This window comes from Lissotriton helveticus, chromosome 7, assembly GCF_964261635.1.
Source record: "Lissotriton helveticus chromosome 7, aLisHel1.1, whole genome shotgun sequence".
Classification (NCBI taxonomy): Eukaryota; Metazoa; Chordata; class Amphibia; order Caudata; family Salamandridae; genus Lissotriton; species Lissotriton helveticus.
The window spans coordinates 1,952,324,001-1,952,350,531 of NC_136068.1; the positions used below are offsets into that span (position 1 = coordinate 1,952,324,001).

Genomic DNA, 26,531 nt, shown 5'->3' on the forward strand with positions numbered 1-26,531 from the left:
GTCTGCTTCCAGTACAAATCCTATGGATTGCATGTGTGTGGCGGGCTCAGCACACGTCCTAATGACTGGCATCCTTCTGAGTTTAAGTATAGGACTTCACACTGGAAGGGTCTGCTTCTACTACAAATCCTATGGATTGCATGTGTGTGGCGGGGCTCAGCACACGTCCTAATGACTGGGATCCTTCTGAGTTTAAGTATAGGACTTCACGCTGAAAGGGTCTGCTTCCACTACAAATCCTATGGATTGCATGTGTGTGGCGGGTTCAGCACACGTCCTAATGACTGGGATCCCTCTGAGTTTAAGTGTAGGAATTCACGCTGGAAGCGTCTGCTTCTACTATAAATCCTATGGATTGCATGTGTGTGGCGGGCTCAGCACACGTCCTAATGACTGGGATCCTCCTGAGTTTAAGTATAGGACTCCACACTGGAAGGGTCTGCTTCCAGTACAAATCCTATGGATTGCATGTGTGTGGCGGGGCTCAGCACACGTCCTAATGACTGGGATCCCTCTGAGTTTGTTTCAGTATGGGACTTCACGCTGGAAGGGTCTGCTTCTACTACAAATCCTATGGATTGCATGTGTGTGGCGGGCTCAGCACACGTCCTAATGACTGGGATCCTTCTGAGTTTAAGTATGGGACTTCACGCTGGAAGGGTCTGCTTCCACTACAAATCCTATGGATTGCATGTGTGTGGTGGGCTCAGCACACGTCCTAATGACTGGGATCCTTCTGAGTTTAAGTATAGGACTTCACGCTGAAAGGGTCTGCTTCCACTACAAATCCTATGGATTGCATGTGTGTGGTGGGCTCAGCACACGTCCTAATGACTGGGATCCTTCTGAGTTTAAGTATAGGACTTCACGCTGAAAGGGTCTGCTTCCACTACAAATCCTATGGATTGCATGTGTTTGGCGGGCTCAGCACACGTCCTAATGACTGGGATCCTTCTGAGTTTAAGTATAGGACTTCACGCTGAAAGGGTCTGCTTCCGGTACAAATCCTATGGATTGCATGTGTGTGGTGGGCTCAGCACGCGTCCTAATGACTGGGATCCCTCTGAGTTTAAGTATAGGACTTCACACTGGAAGAGTCTGCTTCCACTACAAATCCTATGGATTGCGTGTGTGTGGCGGGCTCAGCACACGTCCTAATGACTGGGATCCTTCTGAGTTTAAGTATAGGACTTCACGTTGGAAGGGTCTGCTTCCAGTACAAATCCTATGGATTGCATGTGTGTGGGGGGGCTCAGCACACGTCCTAAGGACGGGGATCCTTCTGAGTTTGTTTCAGTATAGGACTTCACGCTGAAAGGGTCTGCTTCCGGTACAAATCCTATGGATTGCATGTGTGTGGCGGGGCTCAGCACACGTCCTAATGACTGGGATCCTTCTGAGTTTAAGTATAGGACTTCACGCTCGAAAGCGTCTGCTTCCAGGACAAATCTTATGGATTGCATGTGTGTGTCGGGGCTCAGCACGCGTCCTAATGACTGGGATCCTTCTGAGTTTAAGTATAGGACTTCACACTGGAAGGGTCTGCTTCCAGGACAAATCCTATGGATTGCATGTGTGTGGCGGGCTCAGCACACGTCCTAATGACTGGGATCCTTCTGAGTTTAAGTATAGGACTTCACGCTGGAAGGGTCAGTCATAGCAGATACATCTCCACACTGTTTTTTCCTTCTCACCTGTGCAACATAGTAGTAAACTTTACTGCTGCATTGTGTATGCTGCAAATAGGTGTAATTCCTACATTCGCCCTGCACAGACAGTGCACTGACTATAATTCATTTACTCCGGACAAACTGCATCAGGAACACTACTAGATAAAAGAGGGGGGGTCTTCAGCTCCCTCTCCAGACTGTATAACACTAACCATTGCCTTCAGATGATGTTTAATCCCCTCCGTATTACGAGACTACATCAAAATTACCTGTAGAAGAGGTCGGATTCATTCTCTGATTCATTCTCTGATTCCTTCTCTGAGCCCTCCTCGATGCCATCGAAGCCTTCACTGATGCTCGGGATACTCAGAGGAGTATGAAGCATTGAGAGGTACTCAGGTATGAGTTGCGTCTCTTGAGCTGCTAGGGAAGGATATATATAACAGATACAGATACAGGAAACTCCACTTAAAAAGTGCTGATGGCAGCATTCTGCAATCTGTGTGTGAGGGTAGATGAATGATGGGGGTGCAGATCCACGTGTCACTGTGCACCGTATGTGTGTATGTATGTGTGTGCTTGTGTGTGTCTTTTCCACTTAAGGGGTGGGCAGAGAACGTCCCTCCACCAGCGGAGGGGAGTTAGCCAGCCACAACCCCCTGCCCCCAGGCCTGGTCCCTGCTTCTGAACCCAGCCTGGTCGGGTGAGCCTGCCCTGTCCCCGATGGACCCCCGTTCTCGACCCTCGGATGGCTTGCAGGACCGGGGGGCTCCCGCACCCCAGGGACTGCTGGCTGGAGCTCAAGCCCCGGGCTGACCTTGTGGGGGGATGAAGGGAAGCACAGCTAACCCTGCGATGGCCCTCAGACAGGTATATCCTCAGGAGGAACCCGGCCCGCAAGGTTCGTTCGAAGTGTCGATGATCAATGAGTCCTGAAATTCATACAAATTTTCGCAGCTAGCTGCGTTCTTCATTGACGTGCGAGACGAGTGATCCACCGCCAAGAGTCACAGGCAACTTTTTGAAAATGTTCACCTACCTGTGGGCACAGAAAAGGTGGGAGAAAGGCGACGGCCTTCCATCCATCGCCCGTGCGGCAAGACTACCCGGGCACCCTGTTTAAGGCTTCCCCTCTGGGAGTCAGAATGCACCGTTGGGAGAAAAAAAACGTTACCATTCACTTGGCCAGGGAGTCCCACCCACCTGCGGGCAAGGGAGCTCCCATTGTGATGGGACCAGGCAGCCCCACCACTGCCGGTCCCATCTGGATTAACCGGGAGGGACCGCATGAGACTTCAAACCCCTCAGCCTGGACACCCGGACAGCCCGAGCCATGCCAGCAAGCTGGTGAGTAGCCTACCCCACCCTTGCCCGGGTAGGAGGTGCCAAAAGGAAGAGCCAGGTGGCTCCCCATCCCGCATACCTCCCACTGAGAGCAGCCCGGGTTCCCCTCACAGGCCCTTAGGCCCTTCTCGGCATCGTTTATGGTCGGAACTATGACGGTATCTGATCGTCTTTTAACCTCCGACTTTCGTTATTGATTAATAAAAACATTCAATGCTTTCCCTTTGGTTCATCTTGCGCCGGTCCAAGAATTTCACCTCTAGCGGCACAATACAAATGCCCCCGGCTGTCCCTCTTATTCATGGCCCAGTTCTAAAAACCAACAAAACAGAACTGGAGTCTTGTTCCATTTTTCCTTGCTGAAGTATTCAGGTGACTGGCCTGCTTTGAGCAGTCTCATTTTTTCAAAGTAAACTCTTCGGACCCCCCGGATACTCAATGAAGAGCATTAAGGGGCGCCGAGAGGCTGTGGCTGGGACAGGGGGTCGTTTGCCACGCCGCGGACCACCATCTCGATTTCAAGATCCATCTACGAGCTTTTTACCTGCAGCAACTTTAATATACGCTACTGGAGCTGGAATTAACGTGGCTTCTGGCACCACACTTGCCCTCCAATGGATCATCGTTAAAGGATTTAAAGTGTACTCATTCTAATGACAGTGCCTTGAAAGAGTCCTGTTCTGTTATTTTTCGTCACTACCTCCCGAGTCGGGAGTGGGTAATTTGCACACCTGCTGCCTTCCATGGATGTGGTAGCCATTTCTCAGGCTCCCTCTCTGGAATCGGACCCTGATTCTCCGTTACCCATGGTCACCATGGTAGGCACAGAAAGTACTATCGAAAGTTGACAGGGCGGAAATCCGAATGTATTATCACAGGGATGTGCGATCGGCCCACAGTTATCTAGAGTCACCAAAGAGGCCGGGCGAGTCCAGATTGGTCTTTGATAAATGCACATATCCCAGGAGGTCAATGCTCGTCAGCATGTATTAGCTCTAGAATTACCACAGTTATCCAAGTAACAGATGGAGCAATCAAAGGAACCATAACTGATTTAATGAGCCATTCACAGTTTCACTGTACTGGCCGTGTGTACTTACACATGCATGGCTTAATCTTAGGAGACAAGCATATGCTACTGGCAGGATCAACCAGGTAGCCGCACCTGCTGATGGGGTGGATTCAGGAGCCGCGTGCCCATCTCCCCGACCATCAACCTTCGCACACCCCTCCCTCTCGGGGGTCTGATAGCAGAAGGAGCTTGCCTGCCTGGGTGGGCGGGCTCGCTGGAGGGCTGGAGAGGTTCAGTCGCAAGGGCACTGGCAGGCCCAGCCGTGTCCCCAGGCAGGGAGAGGTGGGCCGAGGCGCAGCCTGAGCAAGACGCAGGGGTGCCAAAGCCTGGCGGCTGTGGCACCCCTCAGAACAGTCATTCAGAGCTTCTGCAGAAATGCGCTGGGTGGAGAGGGATGACGGCGTGGTGGGGAGGGCATAAGGACCTGCCAGGCAGCAGCATCCGAGGGCCTGGCACCACCCAACCTCTACCGCTCGGTTCGGACCACTGGGGGTGCGAGCTACCGGGCCGCTCAGCCTTCACTCTGCGAGGTAGGGTGAAGGACTTCCCACCAGGCAGCAGGCCCTCAAGTCGAATGGTCCATGTGGGGTGGAAGCTCTTTGCTTGAAAGAATATATGAGGCTGGCCAAGCAGTCCGACCCTAAACAGACCGAGAGTGCCCAATCGATAGCAGTACTTTTGGGGCCTCCCTTGGCAGGCCGCCCTGCACGAGGTATGCCAGCTTCACATCCTTGCCTGCTCCCAGGGTGTGCAGGCTTAGAGGAAAGACCCACGAGAAGGGGCTGGAAGGCAGGTGTGGACCAGGGCCCCTGGGGATCCAGGCGGGCAGCCCAGGGTCGTGCCTTCCCCTTTATCAGAATCGCCGGACCTCATGGAGGTCTGACTGACCCTCTCCATAGTATTCTGGAGGAACAATACCCCCTTTCTTGTAATCTGTGCACACTGGGTGAGAGAGGGCACACTGGGTGAGAGAGGGCACCCAAGGCGAGAACGTGCCCAACCTCCAGGAGCCCTCGCTGGGATTGGGGAGGCAAATGAGACCTCATCAGGACTTCCAGTGAAGCCCGGCCATCTGGTTGCCTCATTGGAAAGCATTGCTCTTGACCAGATGACAGAGGGATTAGGGGCAACCAGATGGCTGATGGGAAAGTCACAGCCAGATGGCCGGGCTCGTAGGGCAGCCATCTGGTCGCTCTGTGCCCTAATGAAAGGGTGAGCGGGTATCGAGGCATGGGGGCCAGAGGCCAGGGCCCCAGCTTGGCCACAGCCTTGGGGCTGCAAGGGGGGAGTTCACAGGCTTTCTGACCCCGGGCCTGCAGACACGTCGACAAACAGGCAAAGCGGGGGGGGGTCTGCACTGGACTGATGGACCCCTGTCCCGAGCCCTTGGCAGAGCGGCAGGCCAGTGGACTGGGCCCAGGGCTGGAGCAACCGACCTGGGGCCCAGCGGGGTCCCTGGACCCCATCGGGGCTCCCGGGCCCAGAGACTCAGGGGAATTCTTCCCAGGCCCACGGTACCCCGTCCCGGGCACCCTGCTACATGGCAGGCATGAGGACAGAGCCTGGGGTGGGGTGGTGCCATCCCGAGGGCCCTAAGGGGGGCACTTCAGAGCTCCTGTACCCAGCCAAGCAGCGGCAGGCTCCCTTGGCGCAGGGGAACCCCATCTAGGGCCCCTTACAGAGCGACAGGCCAGGAGACTGAGCCTAGGGCCCCTGGACCCCATCGGGCTCCCAGGCAGAGGTGAGGCCTCCCGAGCCTGCAGGTCCCCATCCTGGGCACCACACCACACATTGGGCCGGGGGACAGAGCCCTTGGCTGGGGGGATCCTAGCCCGTCTGACTGCCGGCTGAGAACTGCTAGACTGAGAGGGGTTTTGGAGTACCCTGTCCATAGTAATCTGGAGGTAGGGTAACCTCCTTTCTGGCAACCTTTGCACACCACAAGACTGAGGGGACCCAAGTCGCAGACAGGCCTGACCTCCTATAGCCCTGGCTGGGATTGGGGAGGCCAATGAGCCCTCATCGGAACTTCCAGGGCAGCCCGTGCATCTGGTCGCCCCATTGGAAATCAACTTAAACCGCATCACAGGGTGTGTTTGCACACATGTGAACTCAGGCCTGGACAGAGTTCTCGGGTCCGGATGCCCAAGGGAGGACTGCCCGGGGCCCGATGGAGCCCGTCCCAGGTACTTTGCCACTAGGCCGGCCAGAGAATGGAGGCCCGGACAGGGGGGGAGGTTTTTGCCCAACCCTAGCCCATTTGGCTGCCGGCTGAGAGCCCCCAGCCTGTGAGGATTTCCGGCGTACCCTGTGCCTCCTAATCTGGAGGAAGGGTACCCCCTTTTCTGGTAACCTGTGCACAGCACAAGACTGAGAGAACCGAGGCGCAGACGTGTCCAACCTCCTAGAGCCCTGGCTGGGATTGGGGAGGCAAACAAGCCCTCATCGGGACTTCCAGGACAGCCCAGCCATCGGGTTGCCCCATTGGAAAGCAACTTAAACCGCACCACAGGGTGTGTTTGCACACATGTGAACTCAGGCCTCCCCCTTCACCACTGTGCAAACACGCCCTGTAGTGCGTTTTAAGGTGGGGGATTAACTCCACTTGAATACTGAGGGTCCCTAAGTGCCAAATAGCCCAACAGGTATCTCCAGTATGCGTCAGGCAGCTGCATTGCAGACAGGTGTTCAGAGGCCACACCCCTTTTTACACCTCTCTGCAACGCAGCTCTGTGGCACTTATTGGAGATTCGTAGTGGGCTTGTTTGACCTTAGGGACCCTTAGGATTGAAGGAGACTTAATCTCTCAACTTAGAACGGCCACAGGGTATGTTTACACAGTGGTGAAGAAAGGGGACGGGGCCTGAGGTGATGTGTGCAAAAACACCCTGTGGCGCGTTTTAAGTTGGAGAAAAAATTCCCCTTCCATCCTGAGGGACCACGAGGGCCAAGTAGCCCACCAGGTGCTTCCAGGAAGTGCCACTGCGCTGCGTTGCAGAGATGTGGTGCAGGCCGTGCCCCTTTTTACATCTCTCTGCTACGCAGCTCTGTGGCGCTTACTGGATGTACCTAGTGGGCTGGTTTGACTCTAGGGATCCTCAGGAGAGAAGGGGAATTATTTCCCCAACTTAAAATGCGCTAGAGGGTGTGTTTGCATAGTGGTGAAGGGAGGGGATGGTATAGGAAAGTGGCTCTATATATACTGGAGAAAAGTAAAATAAGCCGAACTACGAATTCCAATTTACTCACCTGTTATCAGGAGAGACCTCAGTGCTGCATCTTTGAGCCCTGTACTGATCCTGAAAAGTAATTCTAACCATACTTACCAGTAACTTGAATTTTCTTCCATAGGCTAAAATTGACTGGTTTCACTTGGAAATTCTTCTGAGTGTGGAGTTTTGGAACTTTAAAATATTCACCTAAAATCATCCGAACAATGAATTCCAATTTACTCACCTGTTATCAGGAGAGAACCCAGTACTGCATCTTTTAGCTCAGCACTTTCCCTGAAAAGTAATTCTAACCGTACTTACCAGTAACTTATATTTCCTTCCATAGGAATCCATTGTCTGGTTTTCACCAGAAAAGTTTCTATGTGTCGATTTTCACAAACAACAAATATTCCTTAAAAATTACCTGTATGACTTAAAAGCATTTTGTCAACAGTTTTTAGGAGATGCACCAGTGCTGGATCCAGGATCCACCACTGAATAAGAAAAAGTAACGATAACACTACTTACCTGCTGAATGAATTTCCTTCCCTAGGATAACATTGGTGATTCTATGTGAAAAGATTCTGTGTCAACTTTTAAAATACAATAATATTCCTTCAAAATCACTACTGTAACCAAAACACTTTTACTCAACTGTTTACAGGAGATGTCCCAGGATTGAATGTAGGATCTAGTTCTGTGGTTAGAATAGTAGTCCATAAAGTAACTAATTGCATTTAACTAGAAATTCACATTGAGCTCAATGTTGCATTGTGTTTGAAATTGTGTTGCCCATTGCAACAACTGTAACTACTGTACTTAAAAGTCTATTGCTTATTTGCAAAGTATTTAAACTAAATTAATTCATTCTGAGAAAGTATATTTTGTAATGTAATGTATAATGTAATTATAGTGTAATTTAACAAATAAAATATCTAAAAATAAATAGTTTAAAAAAATGTAGTAAATCAGTATAAAATAATAAATATTAGTGAGCAAAGTGGTTGTACAGAGTTCCCCAGAGAGAGCCAACAGATTGGCTCAAGCTAACCTTTCTCTCACTAGGTGTGACAAGGGAAGTGCATGATGTGAACCCTTTTCGGAATTTAAGGATACCTCACACAGGTTACCGGTTGGACGACTACTGTCATCCCACCCGATGGCCGTCCAGCGTCATCATTGGTATCCTGCTCCTACGGCAGGCTGGCGGTGCAATGCCCGTCGGGCAGCACAAGGGGCTGCACTTTGGCGGAGTTCTTTTATTCCAAGCCAACGGGTGTGTGAGTGTGAGGGGCCTAAAATAGTGCAATAGTGAGCGTGAGTGTAATCTAAAAAAAAGTCAGTGGAGTCCATTAAACAATTTTAATAGTCTGGCTCACTGCCTTGTTAAAAAGGGAATTTAAGGGGTATAAGTAGTCGTCCAACCGGTAACCTGTGTGAGGTATCCTTAAATTCCGAAAAGGGTTCACTACTTCTCAGGACGAGTACATTGGACCCCATTAAAAATCGTCCACTTTTATTCCCCCTCTTTGATACCAACCTAAAATAATAAATATAACAATTAAAATATTTGAAAATTATCCTTTACAAAAACTTTGAAATTCACTGGAAAAAAACATAGGCTTCAGACATGTTATAGTTAGGAATTAGCATTTAAAAAACCTTTGAAATTCACTGAAAAAAACCATAGGTTTCAGTCATGTTATAGTTAGGAGCTAGCATTAAAAAAACATTAGACACGTCTCTGATACCAACCGCCCCCAATTGGGGGCGGTTGGTATCAGAGACGCGTAAACAACTGGATCGCTGTGAGTGCCTCCATCTGACTATGGTGGGAAGATGCAATGTTCTTAAAATGTTGATCTTGCCAAGAATAACATATTTTTTTAGAGCAGTGCCTTTGGAGACTCCGCGAAGTAGTCTTGCTTTGTTGCAATCGATATGTGCCAGATTTAAATGGGCCCAGGGCAAAGCACGTAGAGCAATGCCGTATATGGTCCTACCTAGGGAACTGGGGGTTGGGCTGGTCCAGATTTTGCGTTGTATTATTATGCATGTATGATGCAGCATATGAATATACCTTTGACTGGTGCTGATTCAGCAACCAGGGCGGAATCCTCCTCCATTTATCAAATGTTGCTAGGCTGTGATGGCAAAAATCGATTGTTTATTAACGTGGATGGGAGTTACTACAAGCGCACTCGGTTCAAGGGTATTATCGCTGCTTACAAAGTATGGACAGTGGTTAAAAAAAAGTATGGGGTGGAGAAGATATCTTGGTATACGCCTTTAACAACAACTATCCTTTTTCTATCGGTATTTTGGGAACGGTTGATGTGTAAATGGCGGGACAAAGGTGTATGTACAGTTAGTGATTTATTTCTGGTAAATGACATGAAATCTTTCGACCAATTAAGTGATCAATCCCGTTTACCTCGGGCTGACTTCTTTAAATATTTACAAATTTGTGATTATTTTTCAAAAACCCGATGGAGAATTCAAACTAATCCTCTTGTTGAGGCTGTCAGGAAAGGCTCACAGATTGGCACAATGTATACCTTAATGTTGGATATATTAGATAACGATTTGGAAGCTCAAAATCATAAATGGGACAACCGATTGGGCGGTCAGGGTATCCAACTGGAGACTTCCTTAGAGCTGGCTGGACGATTATTCATGTCATCAAATTTGCACGCCCAACATTTTAAAACAGCGTTCAATTTATATTACACGCCAGCCCAATTGTCCGCGTGGGGTTGTGTAAATGGGGCTAAGTGTTTTCGCTGTGGGACCGAAGCTGCTGATATTGTGCATGTATTTTATTCATGTATGGCACATTAGCCACGTTTACAGGACATATAGAGAAATTTCTGGCTGAGATTTTGGGGGTACCAATACAATTATCTGCCACTCAGGTTCTGTTGGGGGTTTAAAAAGAATCAACAGCTGATATTTTACCCATAGATTCTGTATATTTGATTTTTCTTGCTACGGCCGTTGCAAGGCTCTGCATCGCATCAATGTGGCTACAAAAGGACCACCCATCTTTTGAGTTATGGAGGGCAAGGTTTCTGTCAACTTTTAATTTGGAATATAGTCTTTCTGCCGTGAAAGGCAGACGGAAAAGGAAACTAGATTGCCAGATATGGGGGGCAGGTATGAATTACATGGAGGAATACAAGTAGTACCTTGTGCTTTCATTATATCTCTCTCTCTTAGTTAGAATGATTGTATTTCTGTTTTCCAGATAGAATCAGTTATAACAAGATTAGTTGCGATTAGTTTTTGTAATTTTAGGCAATGGACAGTCGGGATTGATTTGTAATTTTGATATGTTGTATTGTTTTTTCTTTCTGTCTTCGCTGTGAATTATTTGTTCTTTGAGAGAAATTATGTTATCTAATTTGTTAAATTTATAAATTTATTAGTACTCATGGACTTTAATAAAAATACATTTAAAAAAAATAAAAAAATAAAAAACCTTAGAAATTCACAACCATAGGTTTCAGGGGTGTTATAGTTATGCTGGACATTTCACTCGTACAAAACCATTGAAATTCCTCAGTTATAGTTAGGTCTACCAACTGTAACTCGTGCGCCTGCAATCCACTGCTGCTGATGTCACATATTACATCATTCATGAAATGGTCAGTGACATCACTGATGACATCATTGATGACATCTCAAATGACATCACTGATGACATCATCCATGTGAAAATCTGATACACCTCATCATACACTAGTATAACCTTTCAACACTCATTATAAAATATGGAGTACCATATTTGAAACCATTGACACACCAATACAAGTTTCTAAAAACCCATTCAGGGATTCCTAGATCTACACAGACATCTAAACACTTACCTATAGATTCAATTATACATGCTGGCAAAGATCAATAGAACACTATCAAATATACTTATACATCTATATCAACATTACGCATCAACATACATCCTATTCACAAATGTAATCATCCTACTCACTTATGCAAACAATTGATCATACTTACATTTACTCAGCTACACACTTATACAAACACCACTTCATTTATTCATACTTAGTGTATTGTAAAATCATTATTACAAGTATACGCTTATCCATACAGTCACTCGTACAATCACTGAGTCTTATGTATACTTATTTATATACAACAACTGTCAAATACACTGCCTTTTAAATTTCTACTTCGTTGGACATGTATCATTGAGCAATATATTTACTCATCACTACACCCATAAAGACATTCACTCACCCAAACAACTGTTTCTACATGCAGTCTTAACCTCATATACCTACTAAATCAATTATTTACACATCTTTGGACAGTCACATAACTCCCACCCAACCACACACACATTCACTCTCCCATACAAATACTCACTTAACTAATCAATAACTATTATAGACTTTCACATAGCTACTAACCAACCTATGCAGTAGGTTACACAACAAGAGACAGAGTGATAACGATATTCACACAGTTTAATCACTATCCCACATATTTAGTAAGACACGTTAAATTAGTTACTTAAACAGTCAATCACTCTGCTAGTAAATCCTCCTTCTAGAGATCCATACTCCCACTCATTCTTCAATGCACATTGCTATATATATAATACATATTTAAATATTGACCCAAACCACATTCACTGGATGATGTCATCAGTGATGTCAATTGAGATGTCATCAGTGATGTCATCAGTGATGTCACTGACCATGTCATGAATGATGTAATATGTGACATCATCAGCAGTGGATTGCGTGCGCTCGAGTAATAGTTAGTAGAACTAACTATAACGGAGGAATTTCAATGGTTTTGTACGAGTGAAATGCCCAGATAACTATAACACCCCTGAAACCTATGGTTTTTTTAGTGAATATATATATATATATTTTTATATATATTACCTTCTGGCGGTCGCCAGTAAGTAGTTATAGTTAGGACCTAGTTACCATAGGAAAATGGCAACATTCTATTCCCAATAAATTTGGCGCCGGTTGATAAATCTTCGCGAAATGTTGAAAACTAATTCTTCGTTGATATCAGCTCCTATGTTTAAAGTTTGGGGATGATTCGTCAAGAGGGGGCCAAGAAAAAAGGGGGGTCCCAAAACGTGTTTTCTTCATGTTAATTTCCGTAGGAAAATTTAGACAAGGCTACAGGTCGAACGAGTGAACGGAATTACCACAAATTTGGCAGGGAGAAGGGTCTTGGTCTAGAAAGCATGCTATTATTTATTTGGTGTAAATTCATTCAGTAGTTTTTGAGAAATATCGAAAATTACAGATATCCATATTTGGGAATTCTGCCATCTGATTGGCTGAGGAGTTACAAGCACTATTGACTGTGATAGTGTTGCAACTAGGAAGTGTTGGCCGCCATTTTGGGATTCCTTTGAAGCGAGTAAGGGGAAAAAAGGGTGAAAAAAGTAGGAAAGGAGGGTAGGAGCACTGTAAGCTTTGTGGGGGAGTGCGAAGCGAAGTAGTCACTGTTACTGGTCTGAAAGTGCGGTGTTGCTCAGAGTGACATGGTGATGATATGATATGGTGCTACACTCGGGTATGAAACCGAGATTCTAAATGGTGAGGTCATTGCTGCAAAGTGATGTGGTCTGGTGTTTGCAGCATACATGTGCAAGTAGTGTTAGTAGGCGTTTATACCATACAAGGAGTGGGAAGAGAACCACTGACTGCTACTGTGTGTTTATAGTATAGCTGAAGCGGGAAACAAAGTATTTACGCCTACCGGTGTGAAGACTTGGGAATCAAACCAAACTGATTGCTGTAAAGTGATGTGCTCTGGGCATTGTAGGATACTAGCTGCTGTAGTATAAGTGTGTAAGTAGTGTTAGTATGCGTTTATAATATATAGGGAGTGGGAAGCAAACTACTCACCCCTACTGGTGTGAAGACTCAGGGATTAAACCGTGAGCCCAAATTGTGAGCTCATTGCTTTAAAGTGATGTGCTCTGGGCGCTGTAACATTCCTATGGAAGAAGTTTTAGTTTACGTTTATACAATAAAGGGAGTGAGAAGCAAAAAGTGTACCCCTTCCCATCTCAAGTCTCGTGGATAAAGCCATGAGCTCATTGCTGTAATGTCATGTGCTCTGTGTAGCATTCCAATGTAAGTCATAGTAGAATGTCAGTATGTAATTCTACTAGAATCTAAGTATTTAATGTTAGAATGTAGGGCTGTCATGAGGGGAACCTTGCAGAGTTTGTACACGGTGCTGTCTGCTCCTGTTGGTGTTTTTTTCAGGTGTCTTGTTTTCTTGTAATAAATCTACTTACTGGATCCACTGCTGTCTGCCTCTTCACTACATAAAATTGGCGACGAGCAGGAGAAGTTAAAAAGAAAGCACCACTCACCAATATTTCAAAATTGCTTGTGTTGTGCTGCAGACCTGTTTTCTTCATGTAGCTGTTTCTACTCATGCCTGAGTCATCGGCTCATTGAACTGTCATCCGACTCCTGGTAAGATTTATATTTTCCTCTTCCTCTGCTTCTTCTGTACATTCTGGTCGCTGTACTACACGTGTGTAAGTATTGTTAGTATGCGTTTATACTAACAAGTGGCTCATGGTCCTACGGAGGGCGGCATGTCAGGCGCGGGTCATACAATGTCCCGGGGTGTGCATTTGTGGAACATTTGTGTTTGCTATTAGAGGGCTGGTGCATGGCTTCCACCCTCTGATAGCAAATACTTGTTTGACTACTTGAAGCGAGAGGAGGAAAACCTCTTATCGCTTTAATAGAGGGGATGTGGATGGTAAACATGTCGAGAAAAAAAGCACCAAAAAAAAGCGGGGTCTCACCCGTTCTTCTAAATGAGTCCCCTGGTGGGTAATGTTCCATGGCCAATCCATTATTATATTGCGGGGTCTCTGTAGGACTGGGGAACTTAATGTCACATGTAAATTAGGCGCAGAAGGGCACAGAGACGTTTTGCAGCCTAGGGGACCGCCACCTTACTGGGTATTGTTTACTAATTGTTCAGGGGGTTCGAGGCCAACTGAAGTCCAGGGATCGCCACACTCCGGGGCTTTATTTAAATATGCAGGGTGGGCCTCGGCAGTCCCTGAAGCCTCGGTGGTCCTAGGCAGTGCCTTATTTGTTCGGTAATCTCACGGGTAGTACTTATGGTGATATAAAGTGATACACTCATAGAACTGTTGTACGATTACCCAGGCTTCATTTGTCTAATAGTCAGTTAGATTATGTTTGGTAGGTGCACTCTAATATTAGATAACTTCCTTAAAATCTCTTATAAACAAATGATTTTCACAATAAATATTAGACAAGTGTTGCCAGAAAAAGAAGACCTACACACTCAGTTATTTATTTGAAAACAAAGTAACCTTTATTAAAACACAAATAAATAGAAATGTAACTTTAATAGAAGAAACAGTATAATAAAATGAGCGTGGGTTGGACTGCAGTGGAAGCAGTGTAGAAAACCTGCAAGACAAAAATGAAACATAAGTATGTGTGCTATGTGGAAGAGGTAAAGAAAGGAAGTCCGAATGAAAGGACAATAGTGAGAATGGAAGGGATGGGTAGTGGGTGGAAGGGAGAAGGGGAGGGAGAGTAAGAAAAAGAGAGGGAGTAGGAGACAGAGCGACGTCCTACTACACCCCGCCCTTAGTGTTTACCCTCCCATCACCTGTTTGTCTAGGATGCTGGAATCGCGAGAAAGAGTGTGGTTCAGCAAGTCCTTAAAATGAAACACACGAGGCCAGAGATTATGGGCCATATTATCAAGGAACGGCAACAACATTATCGCTGCTTTAGCAGCAGGAAACTGCTGTTAAAGCAGCAATAAGGGGTTGATAATATGCCCTTGCGAATTCCCAGAGAAGCCCAGATTCTGGTGTGAACCTGGGCTTATATGAGAATTTACAAGGGCATATTATCAAGCCCATTATAGCCTCTTTAGCAGTAGTTTCCTGCCGCTAAAGTGGTGATAATGTTATCACTGTTCTTTGATAATATAGTCCTACATTATTAGCTGCGGAAAATCGCTTGCATGTACCTGTGCACCCAGGGTGCTGCACTCCAGCCCCTTCCCCAGTACTGTGCTCAATTGTAGTTCTTGCACACCGAGGCTTCACTGCTCACCTGTCACCACCGGTGTGTCCCACGACGTGTTGGTGCAAGTTCCGAGTCCGGGGTACGTTTGTACAGTAGACCAGGTCTCTGGTTGGGGACGGTGTCTTGATACCACGATGGAAGGTGTCAGAATGCCCAGGAAATCATTGCGGGGTCAGCTCTCGCTCCACCCTTCTTGATCCAATTAATGGAATGTCTGAAAAGGGAGAAATAATTTAATGGTGGAAACGTCTGGAGGAAAATGAAGGGTTATTTCAAGCTTGATAGAAAATAAGAGTTGAGTGCATCCTTCTTTTTTGAAGTACGATCTACCAACTGTTAGTGGTAATTGTGGTTCAAAGAGGAGATGGAGTGCTCAAGAATTCACAATGTTAAATAATTATACATTATACAAATGTTTATATAGAAAGGAACAGAGCGCATGCTAGAGGCATAATGTGCGCGTGTCATGCAGTGGTGGAAGCCTGTGTGCATGTACACTTAGTAACGAGGTCACTACAGTGTCCTAAAAGCCGACGCCACATGTTTGTAGGGTAGTGCTGCCCGCTGGCTCAGGCCTACAGTATGGTCCAGCAGGTCCTTAAAATAAGACAGATTTGACTGAGTGAGGTCAGAGATCACATCATTACGCACGGCAGCATCGCTTTTTCGCATGTGTGCACTCAGGCTGATGCACCCCACCGCTACCGCAGCATCGCGTTCAACAGATGTCTGTAGGGCAGCGCTGCCCATAAGCTCAGTCCTACAGTATGGTACAGCAGGTCTTTAAAATGAGACAGAGATGTGACTGAGTGAGGTCAGAGATCACATCATTATGCACGGCAACATCGCTTATTCGCACATGCACACTCAGGGTGATGCACCCCACTCCTCCCGCAGCACAGCTCTCAAGAGGTGTCTGTAGGGCAGAGCTGCCCGCTGGCTCAGACCTACAGAATGGTCCAGCAGGTCTTTAAAATGAGACATAGATGAGACGGAATGAGGTCAGAGATCACATCATTACACACAGCAACATCGTTTGTTCGCAGCTGCGCAGCCAGGGTGATGCACCCCACCCGTCCCGCCGCACAGCATTCAATTGGAGGCCTTGTGCATCCAGGCCGCTCTGCTTACCTGCTGTCATTGTTGTGTTAGCAAGCACAACGGGCAGCAGTGCTCACAATTCAGATGGAGTGTTAATTTCAGGATAGTGTACACCTCATGCATCCCTTTCATAGATGACGGGCAGTAGGGCTCACAATTTAGAGCCCGTGTTGATTGCCAGGATGGTGTACACCTCATGGAACCATTTTTTTATTGCACATTGTGATGTGTGGCCGTATCACCTGAGGTAGTGTGGAAGAACTGGGAAATATGACAACATCGTTATCCTATTTATACGTACGCAAAGTGGGCTGGGATTGCGTATGCCAGGCCAGCCCAGCACAGGGTTGTGAATAACTATTTCGGGGACTTGGGCGTTGTTCAGTTCCTGTTTGCCGAATACATTTATTTATGTGTTTTTATTTGTAGTTTTGACCTCGCAGAGTGTGCAATTTAGATTAGTATAGCATGTGCCGGGAGGGCGGAAACTATTGTTAATGAGATGGTGTTTGAAAAGATTGAATGGCGAACATTACATGTCGTTGTCAAGGTTGTGGATATGCGCAGACATGCATGTCAATGGTGTTGGGTATTATTGACAGTGTTGCTATCGCAAAGTGTACACATATGAATGTGCTCGGATGGAGGGAGGATCAGCAGTGATGCTACGTCATATACAGTGATAACACTCATTACAGTCAAGCAATGCATGTCAAATGTGAATCTGAAAGTCTCACATATAATACACTACTATATTGGTAAAGCCTGACAACAGAGCGTACAGCAAAATAAATCTACACATTGCTGTTTACTGTTTATCACATGTGATCTAGGATGTACACTCTGCCCGTGGCTACTGATACTTCTTAGAGCCTCAAACGTTATAGTTAGTTGGACATTTGACCCATATAAAGCCAGAGAAATTCGCATATTATCAAGGACCGGTGTTAAAATTATCGCAGTTTTATCATATTCATAGCGTATGCTGAGAATGATTAACAGTAGAAACTATGGTGCGATCACTCTCCCACTGTCAAATGAGAGCACAGGGCGAGCTATCAGAATAGTTAGAAGTGGTCACTTATTGGAGATCCGATTCAGCTGTGTGGCTTATTGTGCGATGTTAGCAGGCAATGCTTACATGATTACGGTAACTGAGCGTGTGGTTTGGTGTAAAAAAGTTGTGTTTACTCCCCTGCATGGGAAGCTGGATGTTTCGATCTGGATGTCGATTCCGACCTTGAAAGAAGAGTCAACGAAATGAGCCGTATACCGGCGCTATTGTCTCAAAAAGAGGTCGCTCTTACATCTGCTAGAGAAACATTTGTCCTTCATGTAGCAAACACCCGCACAGAAGTGTCTGCTTTGTTAAACACAGACGTGCCGTGGAATTTTAGAGAGTTAATTTAGACTATCTTTAATTCCTCCTCAAGTAGGGGGTTAGCTTACTTTTTTAAAGTTATAAGAATTGGTCTTGTGACTTCTGTAGAAACTATATTTGGTGTCTTGTCAGCGTTTTTTCATTGCATTTTTAGCAGCGTCTTTGGTGAATTGTGCTTAATGGTCACATTAAGCACAATTCACCAAAGACGCTGGAAAAAAGCCGGTGTGCTTGTATTAATTTGTTTACTTAAACATGGATGCACATCTTGCAGCAGACAACAATATTTCTCGGTTGTTGCTGATCCGCAACCGAATGCTTAGATACTATGGAGCGCTGCCTCTTGCAACGTTAAGTGCAGCTTATGAATTATCGTTTCGATTCTGCTTTTTCACATGCGTTCCATTGCTTGAGCTGTGATTTCGACTGGGCCCTGGATTTGTGTCTCTGCAGTACGGTGTCTCCCAACGCGGATTACGACCAGTTGATGAGTCCTTTAGTGGTTCATGATGTGCTCTGTTCTGGCGGCGGGATTATGGCCTTAGCAGCAACACATGGAATAATGGGACGTTGGAAAGTTTTTGCAGCGGCGCTTGAGTTCTTGGCACGCAGTTACATTGAAGATGACCCGAGTTTTCCTCCGATGGTGATAGAGGCTCCGGTCGTTGAGGAACATGTATGTTCATTCCCACTATTGGATGGCTGAAATGTTTTCAGATGAGAACAATGACTTCCTGTTGGAGGCATTTGATACATACTGTGCTTACACGCTGTTGGATTAAGACTCTGATTTTTCTGCGTATTCTTTATTATTTAGCTACTGCTTTCTATCAAAGAGCGAATAACTTTTTTTTGGAAATGTGAACTTGACTCTGGTTTTTAGTCTTGGAGTCTGCGTTTCTAATTTGCCCACGTTTATATCACGTGCTTTGATGAAGAAAGGGTGCCGTGGGGCTGAGCCTTCCACTCACACCCTGTTAAGTTAGCATGGGTTTCTTAGAAGAAAACACGATATTTTTGCTTTCCTGCTCTGCTTTGCACGTGACACATACTTGTGATATTGTTTAGAGAAGGCTGAGTATTTTGTTTTATATGAGAATAATTTGGTATGCTAGATTTGTAAAGTGCCTCGCTAGTTTTGTGTGTATAGTGAGAGCATGGAACATCAAGGTTTTCTTGAATAGCGTGTCTGTTATTCAGAATGATCCTCGTAAGTTTGAGCCATAATACATATGCAGCTGTGTCCACCTCTGATACTTGTGCGTTTCATAATGCATTGTGGAGGCAAAGTTACACAGAGTTGGAGAACATTCATATGTTGACAGTTTGTTGAGCACTGAATGTGATCCACTACTGCTGAGTACCAGAGGTATGGGTCTGACCATGTAATCCTATGAGACTTTCTGTAGTTATAAACTAATCTGCTAGGTAGGGAGGGTGAAATGTAGGTATATTTTAAATTTGTTTACCTTTAGCATTATAGGATGCTTTTTCCGTTTGTATCTTATAGAATAGTAACAATGCTGACAACCTTGTTTGTGATAATATGTTTGGTTGTATTATCTAAGGTACTGTGCATGAGATTTTGGCGTTAGAAATAAACATTTCAAAGTTGCACGTGTCTTTATTTACATCTTGTATTGGACTGGTGTAAGACTATAATGAAAGAGTGCTATTGTTATCCACGTTACTTCATGTAATCTAAGTCGCATGTTCTGGGTTGACTAGTCGTTGGTGTTTTTGCTCTAGGGCAGTGGTTCCCAAACTTTTGACTCCTGAGGACCCCCATAGAGTCACCACTGGAAGCCGGGGACCCCCAACCAATTTGTAGGATTTAAATTTCAAACATTAAAACCGTAATTCTTAAAAAATTAACACACATGTGCACACAAAACAAAAACTCAAATTATTAATGATTTTAGTGGCATATTTACAAGCCCCTATCACCATGGGAACATCACTTTCTGAGACTTTCCTGTGGCGATAGGGGCTTTGCCTTATTTACAAGGCAACGTTAAGCCACTTAACGTGGCTTAACGGTCCCTTGTAAAAAGACCCCCTTTGAAATGATGTTTAGCGTGAAAGGGGTGGGCCGGGCGTGTTGTGGTGGGCGTTTCCCCTGTGACACCCATTGATTTTGACGGTGCCCCCTATTTACAAGTGCAGCGTAACTGGGAAGCAGCGCCAAAATTAAGGCCAGGGAAAACCTGGTCTTACCTTGGCGAAACAATGAGAAATGCTTCATTTCTCCTCGTTTTTGTAAAACGCCTTGGATTGTTTTTGTTCATGAAGGCGAGCCTTCCTGCACCTAAACAATCTTTTAAAAAAAAGGACATTTTGTAACTTCCATGTGTGATGCATTAAGCAGTACACATAGAAGTGATAAAATGACATTTCAAGACTGTTTATGTGCAGGAAGGGGGACCTTCCTGCACATAAACAATCTTCCTCTGTTAAATGTAGCGCCAGCGCAGGGGAAAAGCAGGGCTGCACCATATTCTTGTAAATATGGTGCAGTCTTGCGTTTCTGAAGTAGTAGTATTCGATAGGTAAACTCCCCCCTCTCTCAAGCGCCTTGAGACCCGCTGGGTATGTAGTGCGCTATATAAATTTTGACTTGACTAGAGTGTGTTGTTAAGCCAAGGAGGCTGGTCTGGAGAAGCATACACGTAAGGAGTGCTGGTCTGGAGAAGCACAAACTCAGGATTCAGAACATAACACAGTGGTTAGCATTGATTTTAACAATAAAAATGTGTTTCCACCCAAAGAAACCTTTTTAGAAGCATCAGGATACTGAAAGACGAAAAAAAAAAACATGTCACTAACTTGTACCTTGCAGTTTGCAAGCAGCTGTTTTCTGACAGTTTTTTGGTCACTGTGCTAGATTACGATTGTCACTTATGAACTGCAGTGTAACAAAAGAATCTCTCTGACAAAAGCAGTAACCCACTGACCGATGCATCAAATAATGTTTTTTAAAATGCATGTTACACTTCTTTGCAGTAGGCATATTAACTCTCTGTGTTACTTTAGTTCAGTCACAGCTGCCACTGGACAAAACTCTCATGTCTCTCCAGCAGGGAAATTAATCACTATTGTTATCTCAACACTTTTATTGTTCTTTGAAAACTGCTAATTAAACAAGATACTTTGCAGTGCTTTTAAAACTGCTGCCTGCGGACCCCCTGGGAATTTGTCAGGGACCCCTGGGGGTCCGCGGACCACAGTTTGGGAAACACTGCTCTAAGGCAAAGAACCAATGAGTCACTGATTGCTAGTCTGGTAGGGGGTTTGTGTAGTAAGGTGGGTTTTGGTACACCATAATTCACTGAGGTCCTAAGTCTTTATGCACAGTTCTGTGTAAGAATAGAATTCCTGGAACAGTAGTTCCAACAAAAAAGGCTCGATAAAGGGCTTGCACTTTGAATATGAATATAAAATAGAAAAATGGTTGATAATCACAGCTAAGGAATGCAGCAATTAGATGTGTGTATGTGTGGATGATGTGTAGATTGAGTGGAAGATGAAAAACTTGAAAAATAAGAAAGGCTGGAGAGACGTTAACTACCCACTGCATTGTCAGTGAAGTGGATCTTTCGATTTCCAGGTCATTACACAGATAGGGTGTTGGATTCCACAGTGGGAGCAAGAGAAACTAGTACCATAACTAAGGAAGAAAGCTAGTGCATAAAGTACACACAGTTGGGCAGATTTTCAAGGTCATGGGAAAAATGATGCAAAAGGGGCACAAGGAGTTTGTAAACGTGCCGCAGTTTGTGGTACAAAAGACACACGAAAGGACGGAAGTGTGCAAATTACCCACTGCTATTCACGGGTAGTAGTTACCAAGAAGGCTGAATAAAGGGCCTGCACTTTGAATTTGAATTAAAGAAGAATAATTGATAAGCTCAGGCAAGAATGGTAGCAAGTAGGTGTGTGTATTTCTGGTTGTTGTGTTGATTGTGTGGAAGATGACCAAGGTGAAAAATTAGAGAGGTTGTAGAGATGCAAACTTTCCATTTCTTTGTAAAGGAAGTGGGTGTTTAGTTTTGCAGTGCCTATACATATACACTGAAAAAAACATAGGTTTCAGCCATGTTATAGTGAGGAATAAGCATTTAAAAAACCTTAGAAATTCACTGAAAAAAACATAGGTTTCAGCCACGTTATAGTTAGGGATGAGAATTTTAAAAACTTTAGAAATTCACTGAAAAAAACATAGGTTTCACACATGTTATAGTTAGCACCCGCAATGCACTGCTGATGACATCACATATTACATCACTCATGACATGGTCAGTGACATCACTCATAACATCACTGATGACATCTCAAATGACATCACTGATGACATCATTGATGACATGATCCTTGCGAAAGAGTGGCAGACCTCCTCTCACCCTAATATTGCCTTTGATACACACATTCAAAAATAGGAACTAACATTTTCAAAAAATGGAGATACCATTACCAGTTACAACAACTTATTTAGTAATTCCAGCATCTACATATACATTCACTCATTCAGCAGTAGTTGTATATAGTCACTCATACATGTACTCACTCATCATATGTACTCATACACGTATACATCCTGTTACACACCTACACTTATACATAGAGTTATTCACACACATACTCACACATGGAAATAAACTATAAAACATCCATTTACTTGCATATACAGGTCTACACACACCCCTACACTTATTTCTACAGAAACGTACACATACTTACTCTCTTAAAGAATCAGGTATAGAAACACATACTTATTTATACAGGAACTCTTCCAATCTGTCACTGCCATTTATAATCACTTATATACATCAATACTGACATATACTAGATTAAAACATATGTAGTTACTCATTAAGATACTATTGAGACAGTCATTCACTCACTAACACACCCATAATCACACTCATCCACCCATACAGTCTTGCACACATACTGTCTTCAAAACACATACAGTGAGTCACTCATTGATGCATCTATAAGCTAAGTAATATCTCTCACCGAACCATACAGACACTCATACTGATACTCAATAAACAAACTAATAACCCATATACACACTCATAAAGCTAGTCACCAACCCATGCAGCCACTTATAGACAAAGTGAGACACTGATACAGATATTAACATATTTAAACATTACTCGCTAATACATGTATTCACTAAGATACACTTAATAAGTCAGTTATGCAATCATTTTTACAAAAAAACATCCATCCAGAGACTTATTTACCCATTTATTCTTCAATCGACCTTTAGATATACATATATTAAAAATATCTATTTTTCAAAAAGACACACATTCACTGGATGATGCCATCAGTGATGTCATTTGAGATGTCATCAGTGATGTCATCAGTGATGTCACTGACCAAGTCATGAGTGATGTAATATGTGATGTCAACAGCAGTGCATTGTGGGTGCGCGAGTTATAGTTAGCTGAACTAACTATAACGGGGGAATTTCAATGGTTTTGTGTGAGAGAAATGTCCAGCTAACTATAACATGGGTGAAACCTATGGTTTTTTCAGTGAATTTCTAGGGTTTTTTAACTGCTTATCCCTAACTATAACGTGTGTGAAACCTATGTTTTTTTCAGTGAATGTATATATATATATATATATATATATACACCTTCATACATTCATAAATGCGTGGATACATAGATGCATGCATACAAGGTGCTAATTAGCAAGGTGGGTTTGCACTTAATGGAATGAAAATGATAGTTTTCTACAACAATAAAGAGCCACAATGTTATTTCTGCTAATGCGACCGCTCAGCAGAAAATGAATCAACACCACAGATCTCCTGATGACAATCAGACTGGAAACATCCAGCAGCTTCAGCACATCTCACCGAGGGGGATCTCCGACTGTGGCTTTAGTTATGGAGAAGCCCTGCTCACAACAGCACGTAGCCAACATGAGACTGACATGAGCTTCCCACGGGCTCCAGGGGGGCCGGCACGAGGCCAGCAAGAGGCCTACATGAGCCTCATACGGGCTCCAGGGGGGCTGACATGAGGCCAACATGAGGCTGACATGAGCCTCACACGGGCTTCAGGGGGGCTGACAAGAGGCCAACATGAGACTGACATGAGCCTCACACGGGCTCCAGGGCGGCTGACATGAGGCCAACATGAGACTGACATGAGCTTCACACGGGCTCCAGGGCGGCTGACATGAGGCCAACATGAGACTGACATGAGCCTCCCACGGGCTCCAGGGTGGATGACATGAGGCCAACAAGAGGCTGACATGAGCCTCACACGGGCTCCAGGGCGGCTGACATGAGGCCAACATGAGACTGACATGAGCCTCCCACGGGCTCCAGGGTGGATGACATGAGGCCAACAAGAGGCTGACATGAGCCTCACACGGGCTCCAGGGCGGCTGACATGAGGCCAACAAAAGGCCGTAAAAAGCCTCAAACGAGGCGCTGGTGCTGCTGACATGAGGCCCAGAGTCTGACATGAGCCTCACATGAGCTCCAGGGCGGCTGACATGAGGCCAGCAAGAGGCTGACATGAGCCTCATACGGGCTCCAGGGCCGCTGAGATGAGGCCAGCAAGAGGCTGACATGAGCCTCACACGGGCTCCAGGGCAGCTGACATGAGGCCAACATGAGACTGACATGAGCTTCACACGGGCTCCAGGGCGGCTGACATGAGGCCAACATGAGACTGACATGAGCCTCCCACGGGCTCCAGGGTGGATGACATGAGGCCAACAAGAGGCTGACATGAGCCTCACACGGGCTCCAGGGCCGCTGACATGAGGCCAACATGAGACTGACATGAGCCTCCCACGGGCTCCAGGGTGGATGACATGAGGCCAACAAGAGGCTGACATGAGCCTCACACGGGCTCCAGGGCGGCTGACATGAGGCCAACAAAAGGCCGTAAAAAGCCTCAAACGAGGCGCTGGTGCTGCTGACATGAGGCCCAGAGCCTGACATGAGCCTCACATGAGTTCCAGGGGGGCTGACATGAGGCCAACAAGAGGCTGACATGAGCCTCATACGGGCTCCAGGGCGGCTGACATGAGGCCAGCAAGAGGCTGACATGAGCCTCACACGGGCTCCAGGGCGGCTGACATGAGGCCAACAAAAGGCCGTAAAAAGCCTCAAACGAGGCGCTGGTGCTGCTGACATGAGGCCCAGAGTCTGACATGAGCCTCACATGAGCTCCAGGGCGGCTGACATGAGGCCAACAAGAGGCTGACATGAGCCTCATACGGGCTCCAGGGCGCTGACATGAGCCTCACACGGGCTCCAGGGCAGCTGACATGAGCCTCACACGGGCTCCAGGGTGGATGACATGAGGCCAACAAGAGGCTGACATGAGCCTCACACAGGCTCCAGGGCGGCTGACATGAGGCCAACAAAAGGCCGTAAAAAGCCTCAAACGAGGCGCTGGTGCTGCTGACATGAGGCCCAGAGCCTGACATGAGCCTCACATGAGTTCCAGGGGGGCTGACATGAGGCCAACAAGAGGCTGACATGAGCCTCATACGGGCTCCAGGGCGGCTGACATGAGGCCAGCAAGAGGCTGACATGAGCCTCACACGGGCTCCAGGGCGGCTGACATGAGGCCAACAAGAGGCTGACATGAGCCTCATACGGGCTCCAGGGCGGCTGACATGAGGCCAGCAAGAGGCTGACATGAGCCTCACATGAGCTCCAGGGCGGCTGACATGAGGCCAACAAGAGGCTGACATGAGCCTCATACGGGCTCCAGGGCGCTGACATGAGCCTCACACGGGCTCCAGGGCAGCTGACATGAGCCTCACACAGGCTCCAGGGCGGCTGACATGAGGCCAACAAGAGGCTGACATGAGCCTCACACAACCTCAGTGCCCATCTTTCCTTGTATCTTGCGGTCTGGATTTTATTTTGGCCTGGTGTCAGGCATGTCTGCCGAGGCCTCGGTCTGTCCATGACAATATAAGGTCCAGGATCTGTCCTGCGACCGCCGCGTGTGCACTCATAGTGGGTTGAGGACCATTACCACTGTGCGGGATTCAGTACATAAAGGCGTAGCAGCATCTCAAGTGTTTTGTGATCTAATCTTTGAGAAGACCATTTATCAGGGGTCGGCAGAATTGGTGGAGTTTAATTTCATGGAAATCCACAAAGGGGGAGAGTGGGCATTTGGCGCAATTTTCTTAGCGCAAAATGCACTCTTGCATCTAAAAATGGATGTGAGGATGCATTTTGTGCAGTGAAGTTTTTGAAGTTTATTTATTATGCTTGATTTATTAAAACCATTGCATACAAAATTACAATTTTTGATAAAACTATAAAAAAAATCCCATCTTTTTATCAGCAACAATAATTAGGGTGTTTAATAAAATTTTACGAGACGTTAAAGAAAGTGCACAAATTATTAAAATATTCTGCACGTGCTGTAAGCATTGTTTTGACTGTGTCCGTTCATATACTGATTATGTCAGTTCTTGTAGTAAGTAGTCATTGGGCGACTCCGTCCAGTGTTTCAACCTTTTTGCAGCTATGTCAAGGTATTTAATTAGCCGGCAATTTAGCTGGACCAGCTCAGGGATGAAACACAGCATTACCGCTTGTCTGCACGATCTAACTCCATACGGTTTGAACGCTGGCTTTAACAGGGT

At 45.7% G+C, this 26,531-nt stretch overlaps 2 pseudogenes; both read right to left on the reverse strand.

The window, feature by feature from the left end:
• Nucleotides 1-2,526: 2,526 nt before the first annotated feature.
• Nucleotides 2,527-2,679, reverse strand: LOC144771164 (5.8S ribosomal RNA; annotated as a pseudogene).
• Nucleotides 2,680-3,110: 431 nt separating this feature from the next.
• On the reverse strand, nucleotides 3,111-4,172 carry LOC144771376 (18S ribosomal RNA; annotated as a pseudogene).
• Nucleotides 4,173-26,531: the final 22,359 nt, after the last annotated feature.